Below are 19,239 nucleotides of genomic sequence, written 5' to 3' on the forward strand. Positions count from 1 at the left end.
ATCTGTGTTTTAACCAATCAGGCTATAACACCTATATGTATGACGCAGTTAATGACGTTATGTGAGAGTATAATTGTTATTGATTGGTGATTGTAAGCAGAGCGGCCTAGGAACTCATTGCGAGAGTTGAAGCTGGTTTCAGCTGATGAAACTGCAAACTATCTTCTGTAAACTTGATTTATTTATTTAAATCTCTGACTCTGGCTCTTTTTTATATACCTGACTGGTCATTCTTTGGGTTAAACTGTATACTATCCCTACAGTTTTGATGGACGCATGGCACTTGTTTACTGGTGACACCATTGATCAATCAACAAAAAGAAATGTAGAAAGATTTAAAATATTATAGACTAGGGATGGTCTGTGGAGTAGTGGGTAGTAACGGAAAGCTGTTGGGTTCTCATTCAGACGTGAATGAAAGGCAAAATTTTGTGGTAGCTTTGTGTGGAATCCCCTTGTGAGCTGGTGCATTTTGCGGTACACCTATAACCATAGTAATAAGTATAACAGTAGTTAAGGGGTGTACCTCCTCCACCCAGAGTTAAGTACTCAGTGTGTAAGTACGGGTGTGTAAGAGGCTTTTAGGACATTCTCGGGGATAAAACTTGGACTGGTTTTTATTTAGTAGTGGACTAAATTAACCCGAGATTGTATTTAGTTCCACCACTGCTATCTTGCTGTTTCACAGACAAAAGGGCCCGAATCCTAAGAATAGAGTAGGTCAGATTATTAGGGAAAGAAATAGTTAAATAAATAAATAAATTCTTAAATAACATCTTAATCGGTATCCATTAGATAGTAGTGGCCACAAAAGTCAGACAAGAAACCTAGAAATATTAGGGCGAGGTTGATTGATCAATGATGCACCAGGAGCAATCCCGAAAAAAATATGACCCTAACTGGATTGGACCGATCTGGACAGTTTCCACATCTTGGGATGGTTTGCAGATTAATCAAGCAAAAGCTAAGCGCTGTTAGTAAGATTTCATTCTCAATTTCTTGTTGCTTTTGGTGTTAAACTCTGATATAAAAAGAAACAGATGAGAGCAGAATGCAGTAAATGGCTCAGCTAAGCTCTTAGGTTTAAAATGATTTTAGAACCGATTTTAAGATAAAAAATGCCTTTGGCAATTAATTGTCAATGAAAAGCTAAAATCTAAATATTGAGTGTCTAGTAGCCAAAAACTAAGCACAGAAACTGACAGTAACATTATGGGAGTAAAGAATAGCGTATGTTTTGTATTAGAAGATAAGATTCTGTGTAAGTGCACTGTTATCTTGATTTAGCCCTCACCATGACTTTTGACTTTTGGCTGTAAAAGTAACAGAGACATGTCTGTATAAAAAATGTGCCATGTAAGTCTGTGCAAACAAGCAGCTTTATGGTTGGATTTAAATATTTTTAGTAATATATAAGTAACATAAATGGGGGTTGAAATAATACTTTGATGGATGCAGTTAACCCCTGAAAGATCTAAAACTGTTGTTGACTGTAACAGCATTACTTTGAAAAAGCATGTCAACTCTGTTTTATATGTTTTAGGACGGGCTTGAGTAAAAGATTACAATAAAATTATGTTATTGAAGTTAATGTTATGTTTAATGTATGTTTAAATTGAGTAAACATACATTAACAGTTCTGGATTGCTCAAAACTCTCTTTCTCTCTCATTAGATATCAGCTATGAGCTGCTATCTGCCTGTTCCATGACAACTGATAATCACAGTGTTCAGTTGGAAATTACATTATGTCAGAGTATAATTGTTATTGATTGGTGATTGTAAGCAGAGCAGCCTAGGAACTTATTGCGAGTGTTGAAGCTGGCTTCTGATGATGAAACTGCAAACTATCTTAGGTAAACTTGATTTATTTATTTATTTGAATCTCTGACTCTAGCTCTTCTTCATCTATCAGACTGGTCATTCTTTGGGTTAAACTGTAAACTATCCCAACAGCTAAAACCCTGCTCATGCACCATTTGGAATCGTAAAAAACCTTTTGTCTTTTCTCCTTTCTATCCTAGAGCCATGTTCCCACTTGTATCCCGTGCTTTACAGAGCTTTGGCCCTGTCAGTGCTAGGCACACTGATTGATGCAGTAGGTCACCAAGTTTATGGACAGGGGGAAATTAGAGTGTCAGGATAGCCTATGGCAAAGTCCCACTAAAGCAAGGGCTTTGGAAGTGCATTAGCACAACAAAACAAACGATCAGAGCATCCCACATTCGTTTTCACCATGCATGTAGACTTTCCAGTTGACCCAGCAGCACCTCCCACGATTTGCTAAATCCATCCTCATGCACCATTTGGAATCGTGAAAAGCCTTTTGTCTTTTTTCATTTCTGTACTTTTACCCACGCACTGAAAAAGCAAAATGGAGTGCTTCACGGATTTGCGTGTCATCCTTTCGCAGGGGCCATGCTAATCTTCTCTGTATCGATCCAATTTTAGTATATGTGCCACCGTAGCGAGCACAGACCAGCGGTCAGGCTCAGGGCATATGTACGCCTCGAGTCCCAGCAATGTTCCTCCAGGGTGGTGGGAACCGGAGAGCCATGTTCCCACTTGTATGCCGTGCACTACAGAGCTTTGGCCCTGTCAGTGCTAGGCACACTGATTGATGCAGTAGGTCACCAAGTTTATGGACAGGGGGAAATTAGAGTGTCAGGATAGCCTATGGCAAAGTCCCACTAAAACAAGGGCTTTGGAAGTACATTAGCACAACAAAACAAACGATCAAAGCATCCCACATTCGTTTTCACCATGCATGTAGACTTTCCAGTTGACCCAGCAGCACCTCCCACGATTTGCTAAACCCATCCTCATGCACCATTTGGAATCGTGAAAAGCCTTTTGTCTTTTTTCATTTCTGTACTTTTACCCACGCACTAAAACAGCAATATGGATCGCTTAACGGATTTGCGTGTCATCCTTTCACAGGGACCATGCTAATCTTCTCTGTATCAATCCAATTTTAGTATATGTGCCACCGTAGTGATCACTCAGGCTCAGGGCATATGTACGCCTCGAGTCCCAGCAATGTTCCTCCAAGGTGGTGGGACCTGGAGAGCCATGTTCCCACTTGTATGCCGTGCACTACAGAGCTTTGGCCCTGTCAGTGCTAGGCACACTGATTGATGCAGTAGGTCACCAAGTTTATGGACAGGGGGAAATTAGAGTGTCAGGATAGCCTATGGCAAAGTCCCAGTAAAGCAAGGGCTTTGGAAGTGCATTGGTTGCACAACAAAACAAATGATCAAAGCATCCCACATTCGTTTTCACCATGCATGTAGACTTTCCAGTTGACCCAGCAGCACCTCCCACGATTTGCTAAACCCATCCTCATGCACCATTTGGAATCGTGAAAAGCCTTTTGTCTTTTTTCATTTCTGTACTTTTACCCACGCACTAAAACAGCAATATGGAGCGCTTCACGGATTTGCGTGTCATCCTTTCGCAGGGGCCATGCTAATCTCCTCTGTATCGATCCAATTTTAGTATATGTGCCACCGTAGCGAGCATGGATGAGTGGACAGGCTCAGGGCATATGTACGCCTCGAGTCCCAGCAATGTTCCTCCAAGGTGGTGGGACCCGAAGAGCCATGTTCCCACTTATATACCGTGCACTACAGAGCTTTGGCCCTGTCAGTGCTAGGCACACTGATTGATGCAGTAGGTCACCAAGTTTATGGACGGGGGGAAATTAGAGTGTCAAGATAGCCTATGGCAATCCCACTAAAGCAAGGGCTTTGGAAGTGCATTAGCACAACAAAACAAATGATCAAAGCATCCCACATTCGTTTTCACCATGCATGTAGACTTTCCAGTTGACCCAGCAGCACCTCCCACGATTTGCTAAACCCATCCTCATGCACCATTTGGAATCGTGAAAAGCCTTTTGTCTTTTTTCATTTCTGTACTTTTACCCACGCACTAAAACAGCAATATGGAGCGCTTCACGGATTTGCGTGTCATCCTTTCGCAGGGGCCATGCTAATCTTCTCTGTATCGATCCAATTTTAGTATATGTGCCACCGTAGCGAGCACAGACCAGCGGTCAGGCTCAGGGCATATGTACGCCTCGAGTCCCAGCAATGTTCCTTCAAGGTGGTGGGACCCGAAGAGCCATGTTCCCACTTGTATGCCGTGCACTACAGAGCTTTGGCCCTGTCAGTGCTAGGCACACTGATTGATGCAGTAGGTCACCAAGTTTATGGACAGGGGGAAATTAGAGTGTCAGGATAGCCTATGGCAATCCCACTAAAGCAAGGGCTTTGGAAGTGCATTAGCACAACAAAACAAATGATCAAAGCATCCCACATTCGTTGTCACCATGCATGTAGACTTTCCAGTTGACCCAGCAGCACCTCCCACGATTTGCTAAACACATCGTCATGCACCATTTGGAAACGTGAAAAGCCTTTTGTCTTTTTTCATTTCTGTACTTTTACCCACGCACTAAAAAAGCAAAATGGAGCGCTTCACGGATTTGCGTGTCATCCTTTCGCAGGGGCCATGCTAATCTTCTCTGTATCGATCCAATTTTAGTATATGTGCCACCATAGCGAGCACAGATCAGCAGTCAGGCTCAGGGCATACGTACGCCTCGAGTCCCAGCAATGTTCCTCCAAGGTGGTGGGACCTGGAGAGCCATGTTCCCACTTGTATGCCGTGCACTACAGAGCTTTGGCCCTGTCAGTGCTAGGCACACTGATTGATGCAGTAGGTCACCAAGTTTATGGACAGGGGGAAATTAGAGTGTCAGGATAGGCTATGGCAAAGTCCCAGTAAAGCAAGGGCTTTGGAAGTGCATTGGTTGCACAACAAAACAAATGATCAAAGCATCCCACATTCGTTTTCACCATGCATGTAGACTTTCCAGTTGACCCAGCAGCACCTCCCACGATTTGCTAAACCCATCCTCATGCACCATTTGGAATCGTGAAAAGCCTTTTGTCTTTTTCATTTCTGTACTTTTACCCACGCACTAAAACAGCAATATGGAGCGCTTCACGGATTTGCGTGTCATCCTTTCGCAGGGGCCATGCTAATCTTCTCTGTATCGATCCAATTTTAGTATATGTGCCACCGTAGCGAGCACGGACGAGTGGACAGGCTCAGGGCATATGTACGCCTCGAGTCCCAGCAATGTTCCTCCAAGGTGGTGGGACCTGGAGAGCCATGTTCCCACTTGTATGCCGTGCACTACAGAGCTTTGGCCCTGTCAGTGCTAGGCACACTGATTGATGCAGTAGGTCACCAAGTTTATGGACGGGGGGAAATTAGAGTGTCAGGATAGCCTATGGCAATCCCACTAAAGCAAGGGCTTTGGAAGTGCATTAGCACAACAAAACAAATGATCAAAGCATCCCACATTCGTTGTCACCATGCATGTAGACTTTCCAGTTGACCCAGCAGCACCTCCCACGATTTGCTAAACCCATCCTCATGCACCATTTGGAAACGTGAAAAGCCTTTTGTCTTTTTTCATTTCTGTACTTTTACCCACGCACTAAAAAAGCAATATGGAGCGCTTCACGGATTTGCGTGTCATCCTTTCGCAGGGGCCATGCTAATCTTCTCTGTATCGATCCAATTTTAGTATATGTGCCACCGTAGCGAGCACAGATCAGCAGTCAGGCTCAGGGCATATGTACGCCTCAAGTCCCAGCAATGTTCCTCCAAGGTGGTGGGACCTGGAGAGCCATGTTCCCACTTGTATGCCGTGCACTACAGAGCTTTGGCCCTGTCAGTGCTAGGCACACTGATTGATGCAGTAGGTCACCAAGTTTATGGACGGGGGGAAATTAGAGTGTCAGGATAGCCTATGGCAATCCCACCAAAGCAAGAGCTTTGGAAGTGCATTAGCACAACAAAACAAATGATCAAAGCATCCCACATTCTTTGTCACCATGCATGTAGACTTTCCAGTTGACCCAGCAGCACCTCCCACGATTTGCTAAACCCATCCTCATGCACCATTTGGAATCGTGAAAAGCCTTTTGTCTTTTTTCATTTCTGTACTTTTACCCACGCACTAAAACAGCAATATGGAGCGCTTCACGGATTTGCGTGTCATCCTTTCGCAGGGACCATGCTAATCTTCTCTGTATCGATCCAATTTTAGTATATGTACCACCGTAGCGAGCACAGACCAGTGGTCAGGCTCAGGGCATATGTACGCCTCGAGTCCCAGCAATGTTCCTCCAGGGTGGTGGGAACCGGAGAGCCATGTTCCCACTTGTATGCCGTGCACTACAGAGCTTTGGCCCTGTCAGTGCTAGGCACACTGATTGATGCAGTAGGTCACCAAGTTTATGGACGGGGGGAAATTAGAGTGTCAGGATAGCCTATGGCAATCCCACTAAAGCAAGGGCTTTGGAAGTGCATTAGCACAACAAAACAAATGATCAAAGCATCCCACATTCGTTGTCACCATGCATGTAGACTTTCCAGTTGACCCAGCAGCACCTCCCACGATTTGCTAAACCCATCGTCATGCACCATTTGGAAACGTGAAAAGCCTTTTGTCTTTTTTCATTTCTGTACTTTTACCCACGCACTAAAAAAGCAATATGGAGCGCTTCACGGATTTGCGTGTCATCCTTGCGCCTCTTGCGGGAGAATCTTCGGTTCCCTTCCCGTTCCACAGTTCCACTTTCCCTTCTTCCTGATTGGCCCGACGTCTGGCTCGGGATTGGTCGACGCAAAGTTCCACAAAGCGTGCTTCCGAATTTGGTCATGTCATGTAGCGTGCCGTTGGCTCTTTGAGAAAGTTCCACTGAACGTGCGCTCCGATTGGCCGCTGGGCGGGACCTCCAGGAAGCGCGATTTATAAAGCGGTGCAGTAGATAGAGGAAGTTAAAAAAGGAGACAAAATAGACTATAAAGACGACAAGCTTCGTTGTAAATGTTTATTTTGTTTGACAAAAAATAGATATATACATGTATATGTTTTAGGGCTTTATGATAGCATAGAAAAACGCGATTATTTCTAAAATAACATTTCCCTAGAAAAATGCATTTTTTTCTGTTATTAAATCATTTACTTAATAATATTAAGTGGTTAAAAGATATTGTTCAGATGCAATTAACTCTAATTCTAAATATTATAAGTCTAATAACACTGTCAAGGTGCAAACATTTAGTCTTTAAAACAACTAAGCAAGATAAATGTTTATTTTGTATAAAACAAATATAAATATACATGTACAAGTTGTAGGGCTTTATGATAGCATAGAAAATGCTATTATTTCTAAAATAACAATTCCCTACAAAAATGCATTGTTTTATCTGTGTTATTAAATCATTTACTTAATAATATTAAACAGTTAAAAGATATTGTTCAGATGCAAATAACTAATTTTAAAAATTAAGTCTAAGTCTAAAAACACTGTAAAGGTGCAAACATTTAGTCTTTAAAACAAATAGGCAAGATATTTTGACTCTTATTGGCTGTTGTCATTTTCTTTTTTCTTCTTAACTTCTGCTATTAGTGTTTATTTACAGCTCTGGGTTATGCTTTGAGCTGCTCTAGCAAATAGCCGAGCAGCAACTACTGGGAAGGTAGTTTATAAAATAATAATTTATCATATGTTTGTGATTTTTTTTTTTTAAATATTGCATAAACTGTTGTGATAATAAAATAATTTTATGCTATATTGTACTGCCCTAATATGTTAAAAGTATAAATACTTAGTTATTTTGTGTAAATAAACATTTTTCTATTTTATTTCTAATCTCTGTGTACATTTCAGCTTTTTTTTTTAAAGATATTTGTTCAGTAGCTACAGTGTCCCAAGAGTGAGTTATCTGTTGTGACTTGAATAACTTTACACAATATTTATATTACACTTTACATAATTGTTTTCTATTCATTTATTGCAAACAAGAGTTGAAGGATAAAATTAAACTTCCAAAAATACACTGCGTACACATATTCATGTGGTTGCTTTAATGTTATCATTGTGTAATTTAAAGTATGGTAATATTAGGGTTCTGTATATTATTCATAAACAAGTTATAAACTCTAGTTTAGCTAACAGTAAAAATAAAATGGTATAAAATTATATTGTAAATTAAACTTAAGTAAATGTTCAATGTAAATGCAGTAACACCTAAAAATATGTGTATATGTAAATATAACTGTAAACATTGATGTAAATGAAATATTTTAAAATATATTTAATTGAATTTTTAAATAATTTATTAAACTTTAAAAAAATGACAAACCTATTTAAATATCAATGCCTGAAATTTAAATTTGAAAGTATTTTAATGTAATATTTCTTATATCCTACAACCTAATATTTTAGGTACTATATATAGTTTAATCAGTTGTTTAAATATTTTATTATGTGTTATTTAATATTAATAAATAAGTTACCTGAACATTACGGTCAATATAATTGACAAAATTCTAAAACATTTAAAAGTCAATATTTCAGTATGTTTATTATTGAACTATTAAAAAATATTATATTTCTTAAAAGGTGTGAAATATAAGTCCTAATTATAAAAACATTTTATCTAACTCACATGCAATTCAAATAAAGCTATATTTAGTTATGTTGCAAATAAACATACAATTATATTTGAATATAATGTAATACATTTATTAAAAAATAATACTTATTATTATGTTACTCAATTCATTTAAAATGGATTTTCTTTTTCAAATTATGTAATATATGATATACAATGAGAGCAGTCTACAGCACATGGCTAATTAATATGCACCTGTCATACCCCAGAAAGCACATGGCTAATTATGCCAGTTCCCGCCTTTGATTTTTTTACCATATTGGGTAATTTCATTAATTTCAGCAAGCATGAGCACCTGTCAAGGTCTCAGGTGACCCCAGTGGGGTTCAGGGGTCACTACCTTGCAGTCTAAGGCCATGTGACGTCGAGAGGACTGCTGGGGGCCACAGGGTGGGGACAGAGAAGATCCATCAGGTTCCTTTTCGCAGGGGCCATGCTAATCTTCTCTGTATCGATCCAATTTTAGTATATGTGCCACCGTAGCGAGCACAGACCAGCGGTCAGGCTCAGGGCATATGTACGCCTCGAGTCCCAGCAATGTTCCTCCAGGGTGGTGGGAACCGGAGAGCCATGTTCCCACTTGTATGCCGTGCACTACAGAGCTTTGGCCCTGTCAGTGCTAGGCACACTGATTGATGCAGTAGGTCACCAAGTTTATGGACAGGGGGAAATTAGAGTGTCAGGATAGCCTATGGCAAAGTCCCACTAAAACAAGGGCTTTGGAAGTACATTAGCACAACAAAACAAACGATCAAAGCATCCCACATTCGTTTTCACCATGCATGTAGACTTTCCAGTTGACCCAGCAGCACCTCCCACGATTTGCTAAACCCATCCTCATGCACCATTTGGAATCGTGAAAAGCCTTTTGTCTTTTTTCATTTCTGTACTTTTACCCACGCACTAAAACAGCAATATGGATCGCTTAACGGATTTGCGTGTCATCCTTTCACAGGGACCATGCTAATCTTCTCTGTATCAATCCAATTTTAGTATATGTGCCACCGTAGTGATCACTCAGGCTCAGGGCATATGTACGCCTCGAGTCCCAGCAATGTTCCTCCAAGGTGGTGGGACCTGGAGAGCCATGTTCCCACTTGTATGCCGTGCACTACAGAGCTTTGGCCCTGTCAGTGCTAGGCACACTGATTGATGCAGTAGGTCACCAAGTTTATGGACAGGGGGAAATTAGAGTGTCAGGATAGCCTATGGCAATCCCACTAAAGCAAGGGCTTTGGAAGTGCATTAGCACAACAAAACAAATGATCAAAGCATCCCACATTCGTTGTCACCATGCATGTAGACTTTCCAGTTGACCCAGCAGCACCTCCCACGATTTGCTAAACACATCGTCATGCACCATTTGGAAACGTGAAAAGCCTTTTGTCTTTTTTCATTTCTGTACTTTTACCCACGCACTAAAAAAGCAAAATGGAGCGCTTCACGGATTTGCGTGTCATCCTTTCGCAGGGGCCATGCTAATCTTCTCTGTATCGATCCAATTTTAGTATATGTGCCACCATAGCGAGCACAGATCAGCAGTCAGGCTCAGGGCATACGTACGCCTCGAGTCCCAGCAATGTTCCTCCAAGGTGGTGGGACCTGGAGAGCCATGTTCCCACTTGTATGCCGTGCACTACAGAGCTTTGGCCCTGTCAGTGCTAGGCACACTGATTGATGCAGTAGGTCACCAAGTTTATGGACAGGGGGAAATTAGAGTGTCAGGATAGCCTATGGCAAAGTCCCAGTAAAGCAAGGGCTTTGGAAGTGCATTGGTTGCACAACAAAACAAATGATCAAAGCATCCCACATTCGTTTTCACCATGCATGTAGACTTTCCAGTTGACCCAGCAGCACCTCCCACGATTTGCTAAACCCATCCTCATGCACCATTTGGAATCGTGAAAAGCCTTTTGTCTTTTTGCATTTCTGTACTATTACCTACGCACTAAAACAACAATATGGAGTGCTTCACGGATTTGCATGTCATCCTTTCGCAGGGGCCATGCTAATCTTCTCTGTATCGATCCAATTTTAGTATATGTGCCACCGTAGCGAGCACGGACGAGTGGACAGGCTCAGGGCATATGTACGCCTCGAGTCCCAGCAATGTTCCTCCAAGGTGGTGGGACCTGGAGAGCCATGTTCCCACTTTTATGCCGTGCACTACAGAGCTTTGGCCCTGTCAGTGCTAGGCACACTGATTGATGCAGTAGGTCACCAAGTTTATGGACGGGGGGAAATTAGAGTGTCAGGATAGCCTATGGCAATCCCACTAAAGCAAGGGCTTTGGAAGTGCATTAGCACAACAAAACAAATGATCAAAGCATCCCACATTCGTTGTCACCATGCATGTAGACTTTCCAGTTGACCCAGCAGCACCTCCCACGATTTGCTAAACCCATCCTCATGCACCATTTGGAAACGTGAAAAGCCTTTTGTCTTTTTTCATTTCTGTACTTTTACCCACGCACTAAAACAGCAATATGGAGCGCTTCACGGATTTGCGTGTCATCCTTTCGCAGGGACCATGCTAATCTTCTCTGTATCGATCCAATTTTAGTATATGTACCACCGTAGCGAGCACAGACCAGTGGTCAGGCTCAGGGCATATGTACGCCTCGAGTCCCAGCAATGTTCCTCCAAGGTGGTGGGAACCGGAGAGCCATGTTCCCACTTGTATGCCGTGCACTACAGAGCTTTGGCCCTGTCAGTGCTAGGCACACTGATTGATGCAGTAGGTCACCAAGTTTATGGACGGGGGGAAATTAGAGTGTCAGGATAGCCTATGGCAATCCCACTAAAGCAAGGGCTTTGGAAGTGCATTAGCACAACAAAACAAATGATCAAAGCATCCCACATTCGTTGTCACCATGCATGTAGACTTTCCAGTTGACCCAGCAGCACCTCCCACGATTTGCTAAACCCATCGTCATGCACCATTTGGAAACGTGAAAAGCCTTTTGTCTTTTTTCATTTCTGTACTTTTACCCACGCACTAAAAAAGCAATATGGAGCGCTTCACGGATTTGCGTGTCATCCTTGCGCCTCTTGCGGGAGAATCTTCGGTTCCCTTCCCGTTCCACAGTTCCACTTTCCCTTCTTCCTGATTGGCCCGACGTCTGGCTCGGGATTGGTCGACGCAAAGTTCCACAAAGCGTGCTTCCGAATTTGGTCATGTCATGTAGCGTGCCGTTGGCTCTTTGAGAAAGTTCCACTGAACGTGCGCTCCGATTGGCCGCTGGGCGGGACCTCCAGGAAGCGCGATTTATAAAGCGGTGCAGTAGATAGAGGAAGTTAAAAAAGGAGACAAAATAGACTATAAAGACGACAAGCTTCGTTGTAAATGTTTATTTTGTTTGACAAAAAATAGATATATACATGTATATGTTTTAGGGCTTTATGATAGCATAGAAAAACGCGATTATTTCTAAAATAACATTTCCCTAGAAAAATGCATTTTTTTCTGTTATTAAATCATTTACTTAATAATATTAAGTGGTTAAAAGATATTGTTCAGATGCAATTAACTCTAATTCTAAATATTATAAGTCTAATAACACTGTCAAGGTGCAAACATTTAGTCTTTAAAACAACTAAGCAAGATAAATGTTTATTTTGTATAAAACAAATATAAATATACATGTACAAGTTGTAGGGCTTTATGATAGCATAGAAAATGCTATTATTTCTAAAATAACAATTCCCTACAAAAATGCATTGTTTTATCTGTGTTATTAAATCATTTACTTAATAATATTAAACAGTTAAAAGATATTGTTCAGATGCAAATAACTAATTTTAAAAATTAAGTCTAAGTCTAAAAACACTGTAAAGGTGCAAACATTTAGTCTTTAAAACAAATAGGCAAGATATTTTGACTCTTATTGGCTGTTGTCATTTTCTTTTTTCTTCTTAACTTCTGCTATTAGTGTTTATTTACAGCTCTGGGTTATGCTTTGAGCTGCTCTAGCAAATAGCCGAGCAGCAACTACTGGGAAGGTAGTTTATAAAATAATAATTTATCATATGTTTGTGATTTTTTTTTTTTAAATATTGCATAAACTGTTGTGATAATAAAATAATTTTATGCTATATTGTACTGCCCTAATATGTTAAAAGTATAAATACTTAGTTATTTTGTGTAAATAAACATTTTTCTATTTTATTTCTAATCTCTGTGTACATTTCAGCTTTTTTTTTTAAAGATATTTGTTCAGTAGCTACAGTGTCCCAAGAGTGAGTTATCTGTTGTGACTTGAATAACTTTACACAATATTTATATTACACTTTACATAATTGTTTTCTATTCATTTATTGCAAACAAGAGTTGAAGGATAAAATTAAACTTCCAAAAATACACTGCGTACACATATTCATGTGGTTGCTTTAATGTTATCATTGTGTAATTTAAAGTATGGTAATATTAGGGTTCTGTATATTATTCATAAACAAGTTATAAACTCTAGTTTAGCTAACAGTAAAAATAAAATGGTATAAAATTATATTGTAAATTAAACTTAAGTAAATGTTCAATGTAAATGCAGTAACACCTAAAAATATGTGTATATGTAAATATAACTGTAAACATTGATGTAAATGAAATATTTTAAAATATATTTAATTGAATTTTTAAATAATTTATTAAACTTTAAAAAAATGACAAACCTATTTAAATATCAATGCCTGAAATTTAAATTTGAAAGTATTTTAATGTAATATTTCTTATATCCTACAACCTAATATTTTAGGTACTATATATAGTTTAATCAGTTGTTTAAATATTTTATTATGTGTTATTTAATATTAATAAATAAGTTACCTGAACATTACGGTCAATATAATTGACAAAATTCTAAAACATTTAAAAGTCAATATTTCAGTATGTTTATTATTGAACTATTAAAAAATATTATATTTCTTAAAAGGTGTGAAATATAAGTCCTAATTATAAAAACATTTTATCTAACTCACATGCAATTCAAATAAAGCTATATTTAGTTATGTTGCAAATAAACATACAATTATATTTGAATATAATGTAATACATTTATTAAAAAATAATACTTATTATTATGTTACTCAATTCATTTAAAATGGATTTTCTTTTTCAAATTATGTAATATATGATATACAATGAGAGCAGTCTACAGCACATGGCTAATTAATATGCACCTGTCATACCCCAGAAAGCACATGGCTAATTATGCCAGTTCCCGCCTTTGATTTTTTTACCATATTGGGTAATTTCATTAATTTCAGCAAGCATGAGCACCTGTCAAGGTCTCAGGTGACCCCAGTGGGGTTCAGGGGTCACTACCTTGCAGTCTAAGGCCATGTGACGTCGAGAGGACTGCTGGGGGCCACAGGGTGGGGACAGAGAAGATCCATCAGGTTCCTTTTCGCAGGGGCCATGCTAATCTTCTCTGTATCGATCCAATTTTAGTATATGTGCCACCGTAGCGAGCACAGATCAGCAGTTAGGCTCAGGGCATATGTACGCCTCAAGTCCCAGCAATGTTCCTCCAAGGTGGTGGGACCTGGAGAGCCATGTTCCCACTTGTATGCCGTGCACTACAGAGCTTTGGCCCTGTCAGTGCTAGGCACACTGATTGATGCAGTAGGTCACCAAGTTTATGGACGGGGGGAAATTAGAGTGTCAGGATAGCCTATGGCAATCCCACCAAAGCAAGAGCTTTGGAAGTGCATTAGCACAACAAAACAAATGATCAAAGCATCCCACATTCTTTGTCACCATGCATGTAGACTTTCCAGTTGACCCAGCAGCACCTCCCACGATTTGCTAAACCCATCCTCATGCACCATTTGGAATCGTGAAAAGCCTTTTGTCTTTTTTCATTTCTGTACTTTTACCCACGCACTAAAACAGCAATATGGAGCGCTTCACGGATTTGCGTGTCATCCTTTCGCAGGGACCATGCTAATCTTCTCTGTATCGATCCAATTTTAGTATATGTACCACCGTAGCGAGCACAGACCAGTGGTCAGGCTCAGGGCATATGTACGCCTCGAGTCCCAGCAATGTTCCTCCAGGGTGGTGGGAACCGGAGAGCCATGTTCCCACTTGTATGCCGTGCACTACAGAGCTTTGGCCCTGTCAGTGCTAGGCACACTGATTGATGCAGTAGGTCACCAAGTTTATGGACGGGGGGAAATTAGAGTGTCAGGATAGCCTATGGCAATCCCACTAAAGCAAGGGCTTTGGAAGTGCATTAGCACAACAAAACAAATGATCAAAGCATCCCACATTCGTTGTCACCATGCATGTAGACTTTCCAGTTGACCCAGCAGCACCTCCCACGATTTGCTAAACCCATCGTCATGCACCATTTGGAAACGTGAAAAGCCTTTTGTCTTTTTTCATTTCTGTACTTTTACCCACGCACTAAAAAAGCAATATGGAGCGCTTCACGGATTTGCGTGTCATCCTTGCGCCTCTTGCGGGAGAATCTTCGGTTCCCTTCCCGTTCCACAGTTCCACTTTCCCTTCTTCCTGATTGGCCCGACGTCTGGCTCGGGATTGGTCGACGCAAAGTTCCACAAAGCGTGCTTCCGAATTTGGTCATGTCATGTAGCGTGCCGTTGGCTCTTTGAGAAAGTTCCACTGAACGTGCGCTCCGATTGGCCGCTGGGCGGGACCTCCAGGAAGCGCGATTTATAAAGCGGTGCAGTAGATAGAGGAAGTTAAAAAAGGAGACAAAATAGACTATAAAGACGACAAGCTTCGTTGTAAATGTTTATTTTGTTTGACAAAAAATAGATATATACATGTATATGTTTTAGGGCTTTATGATAGCATAGAAAAACGCGATTATTTCTAAAATAACATTTCCCTAGAAAAATGCATTTTTTTCTGTTATTAAATCATTTACTTAATAATATTAAGTGGTTAAAAGATATTGTTCAGATGCAATTAACTCTAATTCTAAATATTATAAGTCTAATAACACTGTCAAGGTGCAAACATTTAGTCTTTAAAACAACTAAGCAAGATAAATGTTTATTTTGTATAAAACAAATATAAATATACATGTACAAGTTGTAGGGCTTTATGATAGCATAGAAAATGCTATTATTTCTAAAATAACAATTCCCTACAAAAATGCATTGTTTTATCTGTGTTATTAAATCATTTACTTAATAATATTAAACAGTTAAAAGATATTGTTCAGATGCAAATAACTAATTTTAAAAATTAAGTCTAAGTCTAAAAACACTGTAAAGGTGCAAACATTTAGTCTTTAAAACAAATAGGCAAGATATTTTGACTCTTATTGGCTGTTGTCATTTTCTTTTTTCTTCTTAACTTCTGCTATTAGTGTTTATTTACAGCTCTGGGTTATGCTTTGAGCTGCTCTAGCAAATAGCCGAGCAGCAACTACTGGGAAGGTAGTTTATAAAATAATAATTTATCATATGTTTGTGATTTTTTTTTTTTAAATATTGCATAAACTGTTGTGATAATAAAATAATTTTATGCTATATTGTACTGCCCTAATATGTTAAAAGTATAAATACTTAGTTATTTTGTGTAAATAAACATTTTTCTATTTTATTTCTAATCTCTGTGTACATTTCAGCTTTTTTTTTTAAAGATATTTGTTCAGTAGCTACAGTGTCCCAAGAGTGAGTTATCTGTTGTGACTTGAATAACTTTACACAATATTTATATTACACTTTACATAATTGTTTTCTATTCATTTATTGCAAACAAGAGTTGAAGGATAAAATTAAACTTCCAAAAATACACTGCGTACACATATTCATGTGGTTGCTTTAATGTTATCATTGTGTAATTTAAAGTATGGTAATATTAGGGTTCTGTATATTATTCATAAACAAGTTATAAACTCTAGTTTAGCTAACAGTAAAAATAAAATGGTATAAAATTATATTGTAAATTAAACTTAAGTAAATGTTCAATGTAAATGCAGTAACACCTAAAAATATGTGTATATGTAAATATAACTGTAAACATTGATGTAAATGAAATATTTTAAAATATATTTAATTGAATTTTTAAATAATTTATTAAACTTTAAAAAAATGACAAACCTATTTAAATATCAATGCCTGAAATTTAAATTTGAAAGTATTTTAATGTAATATTTCTTATATCCTACAACCTAATATTTTAGGTACTATATATAGTTTAATCAGTTGTTTAAATATTTTATTATGTGTTATTTAATATTAATAAATAAGTTACCTGAACATTACGGTCAATATAATTGACAAAATTCTAAAACATTTAAAAGTCAATATTTCAGTATGTTTATTATTGAACTATTAAAAAATATTATATTTCTTAAAAGGTGTGAAATATAAGTCCTAATTATAAAAACATTTTATCTAACTCACATGCAATTCAAATAAAGCTATATTTAGTTATGTTGCAAATAAACATACAATTATATTTGAATATAATGTAATACATTTATTAAAAAATAATACTTATTATTATGTTACTCAATTCATTTAAAATGGATTTTCTTTTTCAAATTATGTAATATATGATATACAATGAGAGCAGTCTACAGCACATGGCTAATTAATATGCACCTGTCATACCCCAGAAAGCACATGGCTAATTATGCCAGTTCCCGCCTTTGATTTTTTTACCATATTGGGTAATTTCATTAATTTCAGCAAGCATGAGCACCTGTCAAGGTCTCAGGTGACCCCAGTGGGGTTCAGGGGTCACTACCTTGCAGTCTAAGGCCATGTGACGTCGAGAGGACTGCTGGGGGCCACAGGGTGGGGACAGAGAAGATCCATCAGGTTCCTTTTCGCAGGGGCCATGCTAATCTTCTCTGTATCGATCCAATTTTAGTATATGTGCCACCGTAGCAAGCACAGACCAGCGGTCAGGCTCAGGGCATATGTACGCCTCGAGTCCCAGCAATGTTCCTTCAAGGTGGTGGGACCCGAAGAGCCATGTTCCCACTTGTATGCCGTGCACTACAGAGCTTTGGCCCTGTCAGTGCTAGGCACACTGATTGATGCAGTAGGTCACCAAGTTTATGGACAGGGGGAAATTAGAGTGTCAGGATAGCCTATGGCAAAGTCCCAGTAAAGCAAGGACTTTGGAAGTGCATTGGTTGCACAACAAAGCAAACGATCAAAGCATCCCACATTCGTTTTCACCATGCATGTAGACTTTCCAGTTGACCCAGCAGCACCTCCCACGATTTGCTAAACCCATCCTCATGCACCATTTGGAAATCGTGAAAAGCCTTTTGTCTTTTTCATTTCTGTACTTTTACCCACGCACTAAAACAGCAATATGGAGCGCTTCACGGATTTGCGTGTCATCCTTTCGCAGGGGCCATGCTAATCTTCTCTGTATCGATCCAATTTTAGTATATGTGCCACCGTAGCGAGCACGGATGAGTGGACAGGCTCAGGGCATATGTACGCCTCGAGTCCCAGCAATGTTCCTCCAAGGTGGTGGGACCTGGAGAGCCATGTTCCCACTTGCACTGTTAAAAATTGTCCCGTTAAAAAACAGTAAAATACTGGCAGCTGCAGTTGCCAGCAATGTACTGTTATTTTACAGTATGTTGCTGTAAAAATACATGGACTACATTGATTTACACAATACTCAAGTGAACTCATTTTGCTCACTGAAAGCAACTGCCTCAACTTGGTCAACTGCTGAATGAGTTTATGAAGTAATGTGCTATATATGCTTAGAAGCATACTTATAATGATAACTTATTTTAGTTAATTAGAAAAGTTCGGTTTAACTCTAATGTCTTATTTTTCACAACAGCACACATACATGTAAATCTGGAATCACCAGAGAGATTCTGACTGCATCGGCAACTAAACAGCCGCTATCTTTAAATAGAGAAACATGCAGAATAACATCAGCAGTTCATTGTTCATCTTTAACTCATACACTGGCTCTACTCTCCTCCACAACGTTGACAGACAGAAGAAATTAGCTTCAGATTTTACAGTAAAATACTGTTTTTTCCTTGATTTAACAGTAATCTACTGGCAGCTGTGGTTGCCAGCAATCTACTGTTTTTTTACAGTCTACTTCCGTTGTGTAAATTAACAGTATATTACTGTTAAAATACATTTTTACACTGTGTTTTTACCTCTCACACCTTTAACCCTTTAAACCCCAGAGCATATACTTCAGTTTTAATTGAAGTGTCCACACTACTGAGTGTTCAAGAAACATGGAGCAAAGCTGAAGTAAATTCATTAATTAACTGACTAATTAAATGATAATTGAGGATTAACAATGAACAAATGAAGAAATACTGAAGGGAAAAAACAAGAACAGAACATACAAAACTTTAGTCACAGCTTTATAATGAAATAACCTGAAGAACAACAAATGATTAAATCCTTTAAATGATCAGCGGATGATTAAACAACTCTACAAACATCATCACCAGCTACACTTATTACTTAATACATGTATTTTTGTATAACATCTACTAAAGTGCTTCTTGAGAAAAAGTTAAAGTTTTACGTCACCATCATGGAGAACAGAGTTTGCTTTAGTTGGGCTCTTAGCCCTGTCATTTTTTATCATTTATGTATCTTGGCTGCTGCAATTGTTAAGAACTTTGTTTAAAAAGTTTCTTTGTTGTGGCAAGTCAGCCAAAAACCTAAATAAGATCTGGTGATGTTCATGTTGATATTAAATGGCAGA

At 38.8% G+C, this 19,239-nt stretch overlaps 1 protein-coding gene, 14 non-coding genes and 3 pseudogenes across 15 annotated transcripts in view; 1 reads left to right on the forward strand and 17 right to left on the reverse strand.

Moving 5' to 3' along the window:
* LOC137491231 (uncharacterized) overlaps nt 1–19,239 on the forward strand; it is a 498,327-nt gene that overhangs the window by 359,015 nt on the left and 120,073 nt on the right. The window lies entirely within an intron of this gene.
* On the reverse strand, nt 2,368–2,474 carry LOC137494890 (U6 spliceosomal RNA). Its single transcript, XR_011014834.1, has one exon. It is a non-coding gene; the product is annotated as a U6 spliceosomal RNA (small nuclear RNA).
* LOC137495074 (U6 spliceosomal RNA) lies at nt 2,895–3,001 on the reverse strand. The gene has a single exon (XR_011015019.1). It is a non-coding gene; the product is annotated as a U6 spliceosomal RNA (small nuclear RNA).
* On the reverse strand, nt 3,415–3,521 carry LOC137495067 (U6 spliceosomal RNA). The gene has a single exon (XR_011015011.1). It is a non-coding gene; the product is annotated as a U6 spliceosomal RNA (small nuclear RNA).
* On the reverse strand, nt 3,940–4,046 carry LOC137494757 (U6 spliceosomal RNA). Its single transcript, XR_011014703.1, has one exon. It is a non-coding gene; the product is annotated as a U6 spliceosomal RNA (small nuclear RNA).
* On the reverse strand, nt 4,465–4,571 carry LOC137494887 (U6 spliceosomal RNA). Its single transcript, XR_011014831.1, has one exon. It is a non-coding gene; the product is annotated as a U6 spliceosomal RNA (small nuclear RNA).
* On the reverse strand, nt 4,994–5,100 carry LOC137494756 (U6 spliceosomal RNA). The gene has a single exon (XR_011014702.1). It is a non-coding gene; the product is annotated as a U6 spliceosomal RNA (small nuclear RNA).
* LOC137494589 (U6 spliceosomal RNA) lies at nt 5,519–5,625 on the reverse strand. The gene has a single exon (XR_011014535.1). It is a non-coding gene; the product is annotated as a U6 spliceosomal RNA (small nuclear RNA).
* LOC137495021 (U6 spliceosomal RNA) lies at nt 6,044–6,150 on the reverse strand. The gene has a single exon (XR_011014965.1). It is a non-coding gene; the product is annotated as a U6 spliceosomal RNA (small nuclear RNA).
* Nucleotides 8,960–9,033, reverse strand: LOC137495113 (U6 spliceosomal RNA; annotated as a pseudogene).
* On the reverse strand, nt 9,454–9,560 carry LOC137495073 (U6 spliceosomal RNA). The gene has a single exon (XR_011015018.1). It is a non-coding gene; the product is annotated as a U6 spliceosomal RNA (small nuclear RNA).
* On the reverse strand, nt 9,969–10,075 carry LOC137494886 (U6 spliceosomal RNA). The gene has a single exon (XR_011014830.1). It is a non-coding gene; the product is annotated as a U6 spliceosomal RNA (small nuclear RNA).
* On the reverse strand, nt 10,499–10,605 carry LOC137494523 (U6 spliceosomal RNA). The gene has a single exon (XR_011014469.1). It is a non-coding gene; the product is annotated as a U6 spliceosomal RNA (small nuclear RNA).
* On the reverse strand, nt 11,024–11,130 carry LOC137495020 (U6 spliceosomal RNA). Its single transcript, XR_011014964.1, has one exon. It is a non-coding gene; the product is annotated as a U6 spliceosomal RNA (small nuclear RNA).
* On the reverse strand, nt 13,940–14,013 carry LOC137495112 (U6 spliceosomal RNA; annotated as a pseudogene).
* LOC137495019 (U6 spliceosomal RNA) lies at nt 14,432–14,538 on the reverse strand. Its single transcript, XR_011014963.1, has one exon. It is a non-coding gene; the product is annotated as a U6 spliceosomal RNA (small nuclear RNA).
* On the reverse strand, nt 17,348–17,421 carry LOC137495119 (U6 spliceosomal RNA; annotated as a pseudogene).
* LOC137494755 (U6 spliceosomal RNA) lies at nt 17,845–17,951 on the reverse strand. Its single transcript, XR_011014701.1, has one exon. It is a non-coding gene; the product is annotated as a U6 spliceosomal RNA (small nuclear RNA).

The sequence above is a fragment of the Danio rerio genome, chromosome 4 (genome assembly GCF_049306965.1).
Source record: "Danio rerio strain Tuebingen ecotype United States chromosome 4, GRCz12tu, whole genome shotgun sequence".
NCBI lineage: Eukaryota > Metazoa > Chordata > Actinopteri > Cypriniformes > Danionidae > Danio > Danio rerio.